Source organism: Tamandua tetradactyla, chromosome 7, assembly GCF_023851605.1.
Source record: "Tamandua tetradactyla isolate mTamTet1 chromosome 7, mTamTet1.pri, whole genome shotgun sequence".
Lineage (NCBI taxonomy): Eukaryota > Metazoa > Chordata > Mammalia > Pilosa > Myrmecophagidae > Tamandua > Tamandua tetradactyla.
Window position 1 is genome coordinate 149737603 of NC_135333.1, and position 15466 is coordinate 149753068.

The window sequence follows — 15466 nt, forward strand, 5'->3', positions numbered from 1 at the left end:
CATTATTTCCCTAATGTCCAAATAGAGTCATTTCAGAGTAGGGAAAATCAGTTCTATTATAAGAACTTTCCCATTAATTTATGCAGATATTTCATGATGTAGTATGTGTGTGGGGGGTGTGTGTGTATTTACCTAAGTTATTTATTTAAAATCCAGGAAAACTAAATTACCAAATTTATGTTCAACCTTTATAACTGAAAATATAATGAGTCAATAGAATAAAATCTGCAAAATACCAAAGCCATTCTGGGAAACTTTTAAAGTCCGTGGAGTCATCTCATTTGCTATACTGGATTAGTTCCAAAAAAGTATAATGTTTGCTATTTTGAAATTCTCTTAGGTCTCACATTCTAAATTATAAATTTAAAAGTACTTTTAAATGTAATTCCCTTTGTAAGAAATGAATTTGGGTTATCTGCATAATTCTTCTTGACCCCAGTGGTGCTCTAATACCTTTCATTAAGCAGATTCCAGGCAGACGTTCTTTTCGTCATCCCAGCTCCAGCTACAGCCAGCTGTTCTTCAAGCAGCATTTTTATTAACTTATTTAGGAACTGAGGCATATCCTATTACGCTATTTTCCATTCCTGTCCTATGCAGCTGTAGCCGATACTTTCCATAACAGCCTTTACATATCAACTTCCTCTCCCCCACCCCCACTTTTCCCCCTTCTTATTCTCCTTTATTTCCCTTTTAAACTAAACTAAGCATGTGTGTGTGTGTGTGTGTGCATGCAAATGTCCTCTTTCTGTCTGGTGGTGATTCTTATTTGAAAACATCAGGAATTAGCCTATTATTTAAATGAGATGATAAACTTAATGAAAAAATATTAACTAATGGTAAAAAATTTCTGAAACATAGAAATATGGGTTTTGTTGATAATAAATTTGTGTAATATTACATTAATTTAGACTCAATTTAAAATAGATGCAGTATTAATGTGAAGATATCTGAATAGACAGAAAATTGTGCAGATAGTTGTTAACTTCAATCTAATGAATTCCAAATGTTAAAAGTCACATAGTATGTAAAATTGTAACTTTTGAGAAGGAAGCTGTTTTATAAATATCAGCCATGGATAAGCAGCAGCCATTATAAAATTAAACATTTAAAAAATTCAAATAACAGCAACAAAGTGATGACCCTTAATGTATTAATAAATTGCAGTTGTCATTTAAATTGTTTTCCACCTACTTACTGGAACCTCAAATAAAATACTTCAAAGATAATTTTCAATGTTAGAAAGATAATAAATATTTTTCTGTATGATCACAATAATGAAATTTATCCAATTAAAGGTGGATTAAAAGTCAGCAGCTCAATTTTCTGTCATTTATTACTACATACTTAAGTTAGCCTACTGTAGATAGGGTTCCTTTTTAAAAACTAAGATTCCTTTTTAATTCAGCTACATTAATGGTATTTATTTTGACTGAGAGGTTAACATTTTAAAAGTTTAAACTTGAAATTTAAAACTAATTTTGGATTTAGGATACTGTTGCAGAGAAATAGTTGAATGGATAAGACATGCTCCTTAAAAAATGGATAGGATGCAATTTTCAGAAGTACTAAATGCAGATTTGTTGGATACCAAAAGTTGGTTATATAATGGTTCACATATTTGGGCTAATCTGAAAGCCTTCCTTTTAAATAGGGATAAATGAGAGATACAGTAAAACTCAAAATCTAGTCGTGATTGTTTTCCCTATAAAAAATATAGAATTATAAAGTATTTCCTAGAAGGTACTGGTATCTAGTATGTTAAATGTGCCACTGTTTATATTTTTGTGACTTATTGTGAATAGTGTTGCAACATTTTCTATAGAAACATTTTACTTTTGAAATTTTCTTTTTTCCTGTGGGAAATAAATACACAGTGAAATGCACTGAATTTAAGGGTGCAACTCATTGAATTTTGACAAATTTATGCACCCATGTAACCACCACCCACTCACTATGTAGAACAGGTCCATCAATGACAAAAAGTTCCTTTATATCCCCACCCAGAAAGTTAACCACTGGTGTGATTTCTAACAATATTGACTCATTTCGCTTGTTCTTGAACTATATGTACCTTTATGTCTGGCCCATTTATTTCAACATAATTTGGGGGAAAGCTATGTTTTAAGGGTTTCATTAAATTTTTTGTTTTTAAATATTGTCATTACCTTCATATGAATATGCCACTGTTAGTGTGTCTGTTTTCTTGTGATTGACATTTGGATCATTCCAGACCAGAGTACCGTGAATAAAGCTGCTATAGATATTCTTGTAAACATCTTTTTTTTTGTACAATTTCTGAATCATAGAGTAGATATATATTTAACTGTTAAGAGAATCTGACAGTTTACTAAATGGTTTGCACTATTTTAAATGCATTCCTACCAGCCATGGATGAGAGTTCTGATTAATCGTCATCCTCATCAGCATTTGAGGTTTTCAACCTTTTAAATTTTATCCATCTTCGTCTGTTAAAGAATAGCTCATGATTTTATTTTGCACTTCTGTGTTGACTTACGATGTGACTAATTGCATGTGGTTATTGGCTATTTGTAAACAGGTTTTATAAAATAATTCAAGACCAGGAGAACAACTTTGCATGCTGAGTTTGTGCAAAGCCGTCAGAATGATCCAATCAGGGAAATTAGCATTGTGATCTTTAAAAATTTTCATCACGAAATTAGAAGCTATTTTACTATCAGATATAAATATATAAGAAAATGAAAAAATAATAATGCCATTATTTATTTACAAGCTGTATTTTAGAACATTAGAAACATTGAGAATGAAATATTATATTTCTTAGTTAAAAAAATTATCAAGTGGTTGCTGTCTTTTTTTCATCATTTTGCTTTTGATATGGAATTAGCATCTTTCCTCTGCCTTATTATACTCCTTTCCAAGTTTGAATCAGCTTCCAGCATTTTATCCTTTGCCCTTTTGAGGTCATGAAAAATCTTCAAAAACTCCTTTAAAGTTAAGTGTTTTGCTGGCATTAATCCCTCTGGGGTTTCTTCATGCTTTTCATCGCAACCATTTTCCTTTTTTATATCCATAAATTCATCTTTACGGACTTCCTTTGCTTGTATATCTAGAGTACTTGCTTTGCATTGATTTGCTGCACTTTCATCTTTGTTGGCCAAGATCTCATAGGAGTTTATAACTGGGTTTCAAAGAGGTAACACAACTGTGTGCCTTGTTGCCTGTGCATGAACTGATGTAAGAGGTGTCCAGTGACCAATCACCAACAGATTTCACAAATCATAATGTGCACGTGTTGTTGATGTATTGATTTATAGCCCAAAGAAGCTACCAGGGAAATTTGTATTTTATGAGTTGCTGTCAGTTAATAAAGCACGGTAGCAACCATTAGAACATTATTTCGGGGAGGGAGGGAAATGGTGCTATTTAACTAAGCCATGGCAATTTAAATTCAAGGTTATCAGAATAATGCAAAGTGAGAGCTGCTTTAATTTCATTAGGAAAGTTTCTGATCAAGCGTATGGTTCTTTTTGTTGTCTTTTTTATTATTGAATTATATGAAAATATATATATTTTCATATATTTTGGATGTGAGTCCTTTAATTCATATATGTGTAACAGATATTTTCACCCAGTCAGTGGCTTGATTTTCTATTTTCTTAATAGAGTCTTTGGATAAGCACATAATTTTAATTATGGTGAAATCCATATTAACAAATTTTGATTTCCTGTTTAATGCAGTTTGTGTCTGTTCCAAGAAATCTTTGCTTACTTCAATATCAGAAAGAAATTATCCTATTTTACTCTTGACATATTATAGCTTAGCTTTGACATTTACTTCTGTTTCATTTCAAGCTATTTTTGTGTGTATTTTGAGGTGTTTCATGGTTCTTTTTCCCTACCCCCATATATTTATCCAAATTTTTCCAGAATTATATGTTGAAAGAATTTCCTTTACTATTGAATTGCCTTGGTAACTTTGTCAAAAATCAGACGCTGTTTGCATTTGACTAAATTCCTAGACTGTATTCTCTTCTTTTGATTTATTTGTCTATGCTTACACCAATACCACAGTTTTTATTACTATAGTTTTATAGGAAGTCTTTAGGTCAGGTAAGGTAAGTCCTACAAATCTGTTCATTTGTAGATTGTTTTGATTATTCTTGTTTATTTACATTTTCATTTAAAAGTGAAACGTTAGAATCATTTTCATTCTAAAAAGCATACATATTTATTATTGCTATATAATTCCTGATTAATTGACCTCTTAACATTGTAAGTTATCCATCTTTATTTTGGAGGATACTCCTCATCTTAAAGTCTATTTCGTCCAATACTAAGGCAGTCACACCTTCTTTTGTTTATTATTTGTATGGTTTGTTGTTTTCTATTTAACTTAAGAATTGTTTTATTAGATGTAAAATGTATCTCTGGTGGACAGAACATTTGTCTGGTGGTATCATAAAATTGGTCTTTCATCTTTATCCTGTCTGATGATCTTTGCCTTCTAAATGGAGTATTTGAACCATTAAGATTTAAAGCCATTATTGATTTAGCTGAGTTTGGAGTTACTGTTCACTGCTTATTTTCTGTTCATCCTATCTTGTTTTTAGTTCCTTTGTTCTTTCCTTCGTTTGGGTAAATTGAATAATTTTAGCATTCTGTTTTAGCTCCTCTATTAACTATTTTGCATGGGCAGGCTCTGGGAATCAAACCCGGGTCTCTGCTATGGCAGGTGAGAATTCTTCCATTGAGCCACCGTTGCACCATCCAGTCTATTAACTTTTTATCTGTAGTTGTTTGTGTAACTAGTTTTAGTAGCTGTTCAAGGGATTACGATATGATTCCTTAGCTTATATTTACTTATGTTAATACTGTGCAATTTCACATAAAATATACAAACTTTGCAAAATTACCATTCCATCTACTTACCCAGCCTGTGTTGTGCCATCTTCATCCTGATGTTAAACCAATCCAGTGACTATTACATTTCTAATCATGTATTTTGGTTTCTAGAATTTTCATTTAGTTCTATTTTATTACATCCATTTCTCTCCTCAGATTCCCCCTTGCTCTCTTGTTATGACCATCTTATCCATTAGTCAAATAAAAGTTGTGCAATAACTGTTTTAAGTTCTTTTCTGCTAATTCGTACAACTAAGTTTTCCTGTGGTCTGTTTCTATTGACCACTTTTTACTCTTGATACTGAGTCATATTTTCCTGTGACTAGTAATTTTCGTGCCTGTCTAGTAATTTTATTTCTGTATGCTGTATGGTGAGGGTCGCATTTCATTCTTTTTCCATGTGAATATCCTGTTATTGTGGCACCATTTGTTGAATTTTTGTTTCTTTCTTTCTTTCTTTGCTTGCTTGCTTGCTTGTTTTTTGGAGAATGTGCACAGGCTGGGAATCGAACCTGGGTCTCCTGCATGACAGGCGAATTCTACCACTGAACTAGCTTTGCACCCCCTCTGCCTAGTAATTTTTAAATTTATATTTGATTTCATTGGTGATGTGTTATAGAAATTCTGGATTTTTGTATATTCCTCTGAAGCATGTTGGCTTTTGTTCGGACAGGTCATTAAATTACTGACTGATCATCTTGTTGAGGTGTGATTTGATAATTTATTGTGGTCCCATCCTTAGTTTTAGAGTGAATGCCTTAGTCTCAGGACAGAAAGTAAAGTAAAAGTATGGTCCTTCTTAGCTTTCAGTATGAAGGATGAGCTGTTTACCAAGCTTTCAATTTGGTGGAATTTAAAATACAATCTCTATCTCCCCTGTGGTGAGCAGCAGTTAAAATTTCTACTCAGTTGGACACTGAGTAGAAATTAATTTCCACTGTGCTCCTTGAAATCTCCTTCATGAATGCAGAATTAAGAAATCAGCCAATGAATTGAGGGGTGTTTATACCCAGAATTTAAATCCTCTGTAGCTCTTCTTTTCCAGCTACTCTCAAAACCCCATACTCCAGGTCTCCAGGTGTTCTCACAGTGATCTTAATGACAGCTAACTCTGCTATCTAACTGTTCATCTAAGAATCGCTTCAGATGAACAATTTCAAATCAAAGTTGTTACTTTTTATATTCTCATGTGGTGACTTACTATATAGAGCTGTCAAACTAATGACTACCTAAATCAAGTCAATTCATTTTGTTTTCATACAGAATATCATGTAGCCAGCTTTCCTGGTAATGCTTTCCCCAAAATGACTGTTTCCAGAAGAAATTTTACCAAGATATTTTTATAAATAAGTTATGTGTTCAGTAACTGTTCTGGTTTGCTAGTTGCCAGAATGTAACATACCAGAGACAGATTGGCTTTCAATTAAAGGGGATTTATTTAGTTAACATATAGTTCTTCAGAGGAAAGGCAGCTAACTTTTGACTGAGGTTCTTTATTACATGGGAAAGCACAAGGTGATCTGTGCTGGCCTCCTCTCCAGGCCTCTGGGTTCCAACATCTTTCCCCAGGGTGATTCCTTTCCGCGTCACCAGAGGCCTGGATTGAGCTGTGAGTGCTGAGATGAGGTATGCTGAGCTGCTTGGGCTGTGCTATGTTGAGTTTCTCATTTAAGCACCAGCCAATTAAATCAATCATTCATTGCAGCAGGCATGCCTCCTAGCCAACTGCAGATGTAATGAGTAACAGATGAGGTTCACGTACCATTGGCTCATGTCCACAGCAACAGAACTAGGTACCTTCATTTGGCCCAGTTGACAACTGAATCTACCACAGTAACACTTGGTTTAAAGGCTAAATTCATTCTAACTATGAATTACTGAATTTTGGGGCTGCAATTGCCCATCTCTTCATGCACTAGAAAAATCATTAAAATTTTTTTTTTTAGGAAATCTTACCCCTGTTTATGGATACTCCTCTGTTCTCTTTCATACATGTGGAATGAGCTTCTATTATAAAATAGGTTAATTTGACACACTAGTAAGAGTTAGTCATTCCTCATTCCCAGCTTTGTAGTATACTACAAAGAATACTAAAATGCTAAAATAGTATTCATGCAGTGGCCTATTTGGAAAATGTTGTTCCATCTCCTCTAAATACTATCTCTAGATTAAGCCAAACCATCAGACAGAAGTGTATCCTAAACTGCATGATTACGATCTCTGAATAAATGCTTTTACTAAAACCTATTTGTGGTTTTTGCCACTCAGACACACCAAGAGACATCATAAGAAATTCCGAGTTAAACATACTTAGTATTTTCTTTGTAAGGATATTGTTGGCATTGCTTATCAAAACACGTGGTATCTGATATCATCCTGGACTGTGGTGGGCCCTAAATCCAAACATGACTTGGTAAAGAAGCGGGGAATTTTGGACACAAACCCAGGGAGAAGACAGCTTTAGTGGTGAAGCTGTGAGTGGAGGAACACTGGGGCCAGCAGAAGCTGGCAGAGGCAGGGAAGTATCCTCCATTTGTGCCTTCAGAGGGAGCAGGGCCCTGCCCGCACTGTGACTCCTAACTTCTGACCTCCAGAACTGGGAGGGAAGATATTTCTATTGGGTTAAGCAACTCTGTTTGCAGAAATTCCTTACAGCAGCCCTAGGGATCTAACATACCCAGAGGAAACCTTTCTGACTACCAAGGGCTATAGCCTTGTGCTAGAAACAAAAGACAGCAATCTCCAACAGTGGATCATCCTGCCATTTCTTTTTGTCATCGTCGTTGCTTTCGACTTTTTATTTTGAGATCATTATAGACTCATAGGAAATTGCAAGATTGCAGAGAGGTCCAGTGTACCCCAACCTTTCTCTCCCAAATGATAGCCCTTTATATACCTATGGCTCAATATCAGAACCAGGAAACTGACGTTGGTACAATGGTCTGTTCTATTTTTGTCATCTTCTTTGTTTATTTAGCAATATATTGTGAACCTCTTTCTGTGGTGATGGGTTGCATTGCTGCAGTGTCTTTTTTTTTATGATCATGTGTGTTAATTACTAGAATATCTTCAACTGGTCTCTGTAGGTGGATATTTATTTACAACGTTTTGCTGTTATAAAGGGCATTGGTTTTAATAAAAGTTAACATTTAAACAAAATGCATGGTATCCTCTTCCTGTGAATTCTCAAGAGACATTTATGATTGATTTCAATATGAGAGACTGTTGCCTTTTTTTATTAATTGAATTTGTCTCTACTTATGTTCACAGAGATTCACAATCTTGATGTTCTCTTTGTATTATTTGCTATAACACTCAGAATCAAATTTGCAGACTACCTTCGGCAATGTAGAACATACATTTTGAGTATTAACCTAATGCCTGTGTTCATCCAATACTCCTTACTCCTGTTTTTTTCCCATCTAGTAAATCATCACATTCTGCCAATATTCCTTTGCATTTTCTTTTAGTGTTAATCCTAATTAGTCTTTGGTATCATTACAACCTGCACCGTACTTCATACATAAAATAGGCTAATCAATTTCTTTCAAATTTACCTTCTCCTAATAACATCCTATATGGAGACTCAATCTTTTATCTGTTGATGCTTTACTAATTAATCTCTGCCAGTTCTCTCTTGCCTCCTGTAGCCATCTCAACTTTTTTCTTAAATTTTCAGTGTTTTTCAATATTACCACACCTGATCTTTTCTCCCCCCATTTGATTTCTTTCATTGGACTTTTTTCTCTAGTGAAGGCTACTTTCCAGCCCTTAACAAGCATTTTGCAGCTACTTTTGTCTCTTTCCATAGTAACCTACTTGAATTTGTTTCTTTCACATCTCTATTAAACCTCATTTTTTTCTTCAAATTGCAGATCTTCACCTTCCAATCAGTCTTTCCTGATATCATCGCCTCTTTGAGCTATTAGCTCAATTATTTTCCATATTTGTACAAAAAAGTGCTCATACCTTAAGACTTGTAACCTGCCAAGTGACTCAGAGTGAATGCTCAGTAAAATCTATTGGTTAAATGGCAGTTAGTGCAAAATTTATATTCAACATGCTGAAATTTGATTTACATTCAACTTTGCAAGAATTCAATTTTTATATAAATTTCTATTTTGTTGTTATTAGCAAACTGTACTTTTATTTGTGTACAGTTAATCTTAGATTGTGTGTCTTTCCATTGTGTTTCTAACAAAATTATAGATTATTTAACATTTTTAGAGACACAAATGTTCTTAATAAACTAAGGGAGATTGTGTTGATATTTTTGTATGCTTTACAAATGTAAATTTCAGGCAGCTGGTTTGCTTAACAGATTACACCTGTGCTTGAAGATAAACTACATAGTCATAAATAGAGAATTGAGGAAAATTTATTAGTGTACTTAGCCAGGTCAGTGAAAAGTCAATACAAAGTACCACCAGAACCCTATCATAAGAGGTTGGCAACTTCTGCTAATTGATATTCATAAGTTTACAGTATAATCCATATTTTTATTTTCTAAGTCTTTATTTCTTAGTATTTATTTATAAGTATCTCTATGAACCAGCATATATAAATAGTAAAACTGGCCTGTATTTAAAGCTGCAAGAAATCTTATTTATACAGACCCAGACCCACAGAACTTCATTTCAACCGTGATGAAAGTTATTTCACTCTAACTATAATTTATGAATAAAAATATAATTTACGAAATACCTTGCCTTTGAATGTTGATTGCTTCATCACAGTTCAGTCATGTTTAGAAAATCTAAGCAAGCTGCACGGTTACTCCAGGAAGCATGGAATGATGTGTTCAAATTAGTACCATCTGTGGATAGAAAAAGTTTGGGATTTTTAGTCATTCTTAAAGAATGGAAATCTGATTCTCCATGCTAAAATAAGTGTAATCCTTTTTGTATCTGTAATTCAATAGGGCTGTTGCCTTGGAATAGTCTAGTTCAACACACAGTTCATCAAAAGAGAAGATACTGGATATAAATGAGGGTTACTGCTGGTCACTTTTGAGTGCCTCTGAAGTAGCCCTCTTTTAAAATAATAAGTCTATGAGTTATACTATATGTGGTCTCAGATCATCATTATTTCTGGATCATCTCTCTAAACACATTGATTGAAAATAGTAGACTAGATTCTGTGGCTTGTGAAAACTAAAGGGCTGTTTTAATGAAGAGTATCGATTCCTTCAGTCAACAGACATTTATTGAGAGCCCATGTGTGTCAGATACTCTGTGTACCAGGCCCATCACTGTGCCTGTCAGAGGGAAGGCATCCCCAGTCGCTGATATGCTTCCCTAAGCCAGGTTGAAAATAATTCACCTGGACCTTGTTTGTCAAGTTAAAATACTATGCTATTGAGACCTTTTCTGTTTTGCAAAACTTACTGGGAGAATACTAACCTATGAACTAGTATTACTAGACTGCCAGAAATTTTTCCTGTGCATCACTTTGCCATGTAAATCTGAACACTGGAGGAAGAAAATAATGGTGTAGATCCATGGTCATTTATTCACCCCTCCTGATGGAATGGGAGAAGGAAAGCTTCCTTTGCCTCCCCCAGTTTACTGGCTAGAGAATGTGTCCATTTTCTTCCACCTCTATATCAGTTGCTTAGCAAACTATAGGTAAAGTGAACTGGTGGTAGATCCAAAGAAAGGGAAATTTCTGGATCATCCTTCCATCCCTATGGGAAAGAGCAGAGTATAAAGTTTTTTCTTTTTTTCTATTTTTTTTTTTTTTTTTTGCATGACAGGCACCAGGCATTGAACCCAGGTTTCCAGCATGGCAGGTGAGAACTCTGCCACTGACACACCATTGCTTGCCTCATTGTGTTTTTTTTTTCCCCCATAAGGTTTTAATTAAAGCAAAAATGCAATCTAAAACTCCTCAAGTTTTGCCAGTTTACTTAGGGTGAAACTTATTATCTCGAATCTGGTCTAGAAGGCTCAACATAGTATGGTTTCTACTATAGCTCAAGCATTAGCTTAGTCACTGGCAGATAGAGTTCTAATATATAGGTTGGCATTTGAATGTGAATATAACATATAAGTGAACATTCATATATTGAGTAATTCTCAAACTTTGTTATTAATATAGGGCAGGATCAAAGCCTTTTGAGATCTGTGATGTCTTGGAGTGCAGTGGAGATGAAAATAGGGTAAGAGCTATTTCAGGTAGATTTCAGAACTAGGATTTATAGGAAAGTGGATTTTAGTTCAAAAATAAAGAAGGAAGGCAATGAATGAATGGAACTATCTGGAAATACATTTTAAAATAAAACCCTTCAAGACTTTAAGTTTCCATCTCCTCTTTGTATTTAAGCCATGGCTGAATAATCAAAGATTTCTCATTATATAGAGGGAGGTTGTATTTGTTTTCTATTGCTGTGTAACTAATTACCACAAACTTGATAGCTTAAAATAACACCAGTTTATTAGCTCAGCGTTCTATAGACAGAGAAAATAACGTATTTTGAATCCCTAACACTGGGCACAGAATCTGGCACGTGGCCCTCCTTTGGCAAATCAATGGAATATAATAGGCAACTCCAAGTATAAACACGTGATTGTAGGTGATGTACACATACCTGTGTCTCTGTTTTAATATTGGTGTGCTTCATGACGTTCTAGAAAGGCTTTGTTAATTTTAAGTACTTATAAGATAGAATAAAAATCAATTAACTATATAAATCTAGATCAAGTCCAGCTACGCCATGTGTCTTAGTTTGCCAGAGCTTCTGTAACAAAGTTCCAGAGACTAAGTGGCTTGAACAGCAGGAATTTATTGTTTCACAGTTTGGGACGCTCAAAGTCCAAATTCAGTGTATTCGCAAGATCATGCTTTCTCCAAGGTCTTAGCATTATGGTGGTGGCTGATGGGCAATCCATAATTCAATCTCTGCCTCTGTCTCATGACCATCCCTCTCCCTGGCTGTCTCCTCTTCACTGTGTCCAAATTTCCCCTGCTTATAAGGACTCCAGTCATATTGGTTTAAGACCCATCCTAATTTAGTTTGGCATCATCTTGACTAATAGGATCTTTGATGATCCTATTTACAACTGAGTTTATTCACAGACCAAGATTTAGGACTTAAATATGTCTTTGGGCAGGGATGGTATGATTCAACCTATAACCCCATGCCTGAGTTCTTTTCTAGAGTCACAAGCTAAAATAAAAATGTTGGGTAGCTGCATTATTGTATGAACCTCAATCCTCTTCCAGACTCACATGGTTGTGGCAGAATTGAGTCCCTTGCAATTGTAGGACTGAATCTCCATTTTCTAGCTGGTTGTTAGTCATGGACTGCTCTCAGTTACCAGAAGCTGCATTAATTCTTTTCAAGATTTATCCAAAACTGACAGTGGATGATTTTTTTTTTTTTACGTCAAAGCCTTCTACTGCTTTGAGTTCCTGACTTCCTCTTTTGCAACTGACCAGAAACTACACTGCTTTTAAAGCACTTACATCATTAGGTCAGGACAACCTATATAATCTCTTTCATTTAAGGTGAGTTGACCAGAGATCTAAATTACATGGGCAAAAATCCTTTCATTACAGTACCTAGATTAGTCTTTGATTGAATTACTTGGAGAAGTTATGTATAGACTAGAGGCTGAGAATTTTGGGCAGCATCTTCAGATAATGACTACCACAGAGATAAGACATAAAGAGTTGGATTGACAAAGATGATCTCTAAATCTTCAAATTCTGAGGCTCTATACTTTTATGATTCACTTACATTTTCTTATGAATTAAATCTCCATCCCCCACCCCTGTATAAAATAGATCTAAAATTGCTACCACCTTATTTTCTCTTTCCTTAACATAGCAAATGGACTATAGACTTGTCCTCTTTCTTGTTGTGCAGTTACCAGATTGGATCTGATAAAATGTACCTCTGAACTTCTCATTCTGACCACTGTCAGTTTACTGTTGCCTGAAACGCTATCTAAATGCCCCTCTGGACCAGTCTGATTCTAGCTATTGTGAAGACTTCCAGTGTGATATTGACAACATGAATTATAAGCCATGGTTAACTTTAGCTTACCTCATGTTACCCCCTCTTCTAATATCTCCACCTTTAAAACAATTGGAATCCCACTTTATAAGCTATCCCTTCTCTGAAAACTAATCCTGATCATCCAAATCATATTTCACTGCCTTGTGTTAGAGTATGCTAAAAATTGTTCTTATCTCCAGGTTGAGTTAAAATTTAACGGCTGAGGGATTTGTATAATTCATTATAATACATTTTTTAGCCAGTTTTACAGTTTCTCCTTCTAATAAGTTCTCCTTAAAAATAATTTTTTCTCCAATTGTTTTTCTACACTATGGGGAAGATAGAATAGTGAGTGTATTGTAAATAGCACATCAATTGTTTTGTTTGTAATTCTACTTTTAAAGTTAATGTTAGATTAAATGCAGTAGAACTCCATGATAATTATTAGTATGTGAAAATGGAGCGATTGGATCTAATCACATGATTTTAAGTAACCTAGTAATTGTTTTTCATTGCTTTAAACTTGCTCTTCTCTTTCATTTTCAGGCAAATGTATAAGCAGTTGATCTGTAGATAAGTCAGTAAACAGTTGAGGAAATCTAAAACGTTAACTTAGGTCTAGACCTAGCTATAGAATTCCAGACTCTTGTATCCATCTACCACTCGGCATTTCCTCCTGGGTGGCTAGTAGGCATTTCAAAGTTAAGGTAATCAAAATCAATTTTTAATCTTCCTCCTCAGAGCTTACTCCTTCCACAATCATCCCCATCTTGGTTGAGAGCAACTTCTTATTTCTCTCTGCTGAAGCCAGACACATTAGAGCTTTCCTTTACTTCTCTCATGCTCTCGTATCCCACATGCCATCCAGTGGCAAATTCTGTCAGCTCTCCTTCAAATATGTTCAGAATCTGAATACTTTTCTTCACGTCTGCTGCCCTATCTCCTGGTCTAGGCCACTGTCATTCCTTTCGTTGACATTGCAGGAAACTTCCTAATTAGTCTCTCTGTTGGCATCCTTGCCTCCCTTCAGTCTATCTTCGACCTAGTTGTAGTGATTCTGGGCAACATCTTAGATCCTGTCAATCCTCTGCTCAAAGCCATTCCATGTCAAATGAAAATTATAAATACGCCCTACAAAGTTGTCTACAATTCAGTCTTCATTGCTTATTCTTTGACTTCAACTATTACTTTCTAAACAGCCTCCTTGTTATTCTTTGAATATACCAGGCCTTCTTCAAATATACCTGGCCTTTTAATCAGGTAGCTCCCTCTGCTGGAAATACAGCTACTCCACATAGTCACACAGCACCTCCCCTTCCTCCATCAGCAATTTACTTAATATCTTCTCATCAAGAAGACCTTTTTTCCAAGCCCAATTTAAATTTCAGTAAAAATTTTAAAAACTGAAACTATCTTCTCTTCCTTATTTTTCTTCATGACCCTGGTCATCATCCAAAATATAATATGTGGTGCTTATTTATACTTTTATTGCATGTAGGGCCCCATGATTATAAATTACACAAAGGCAGGGCTTTTGTCTGTTTTGTTCATTGTATTCCAAGCACCTATGATAGGACTTGGTGCATAGTAGGTGCTTGAAAGGTATTCATTTAATGTTCAATTAAATATAGGAGGTTTACAAATGAAAGATCTTTCTAAATATTTATTAATTTTCTTTTTTTAGCGTTATTAGAATATCATTTCCATGAATTATGCGATTTTCATGAAATTCGTTATCATTTTCTCTGTCTTAGAGTTCTGAGCAAAGGTTTTGCATATCTATCTACATACATGGGAAGGTAAGGTGGGAGAAAGAGGCCATATCAGTTCATATCTGTGACCATAACATGTTTATATTACTTGCCCAAGAAACTACTATCTCTTGATAACAGGATATGAGCCAAACGTATCTTGAATCTCTAACACCAGGCACAGAGCCTGGCACATGGCCCTCCTTTGGCAAATCAATGGAATATAATAGGCAACTCCAAGAATGAGCACGTGATTGTAGGTGATGTACACATACCTGTGTCTCTGTTTTAATATTGGTGTGCTTCATGACGTTCCAGAAATGCTTGGTTAATTTTAAGTACTTACTATACATATCATGTGCTGTGTCTATTAAGATAGTTAAATATTCAACAGTGTTTTTCTTGGGAACTGAATATTAAAATCTCAGACCATGGGAGAAGTGCTAAGGTTTAAAATTTTTACACATATCTGAAGCAAAATTAGGATTGGATTTGGAAGCGAGGCAGGGAATAAAAATATCACGATAATTTTAGCTTCTGTTCTTTTGAACTGATCTTTCCTGAAATATCACCTTAAAGTTCTGCTTGTTAAGGGTGGGATTACTAATATAATAAGGGCAGTAGTAATAGAAAGATCTACACTAGGTAAATGATAATAACTTTTATTTATTTATTTATTTTTGGCATGAGCAAGCTCCAGGAATCAAACCCGGGTCTCTGGCATGGCAGGAGAGAATTCTGCCACTGAGCCATCGTTGTAATGCCTGATAATAAAATATTTTAAAATCACATTTCCTCTTCTGTAGCTTTGGTGCTTATATAAGGA

General features: G+C 34.9%; 1 protein-coding gene across 1 annotated transcript in view; it reads left to right on the plus strand.

Annotated features, from left to right (window-relative positions):
* PTPRQ (protein tyrosine phosphatase receptor type Q) overlaps positions 1-15466 on the plus strand; it is a 242561-nt gene that overhangs the window by 131662 nt on the left and 95433 nt on the right.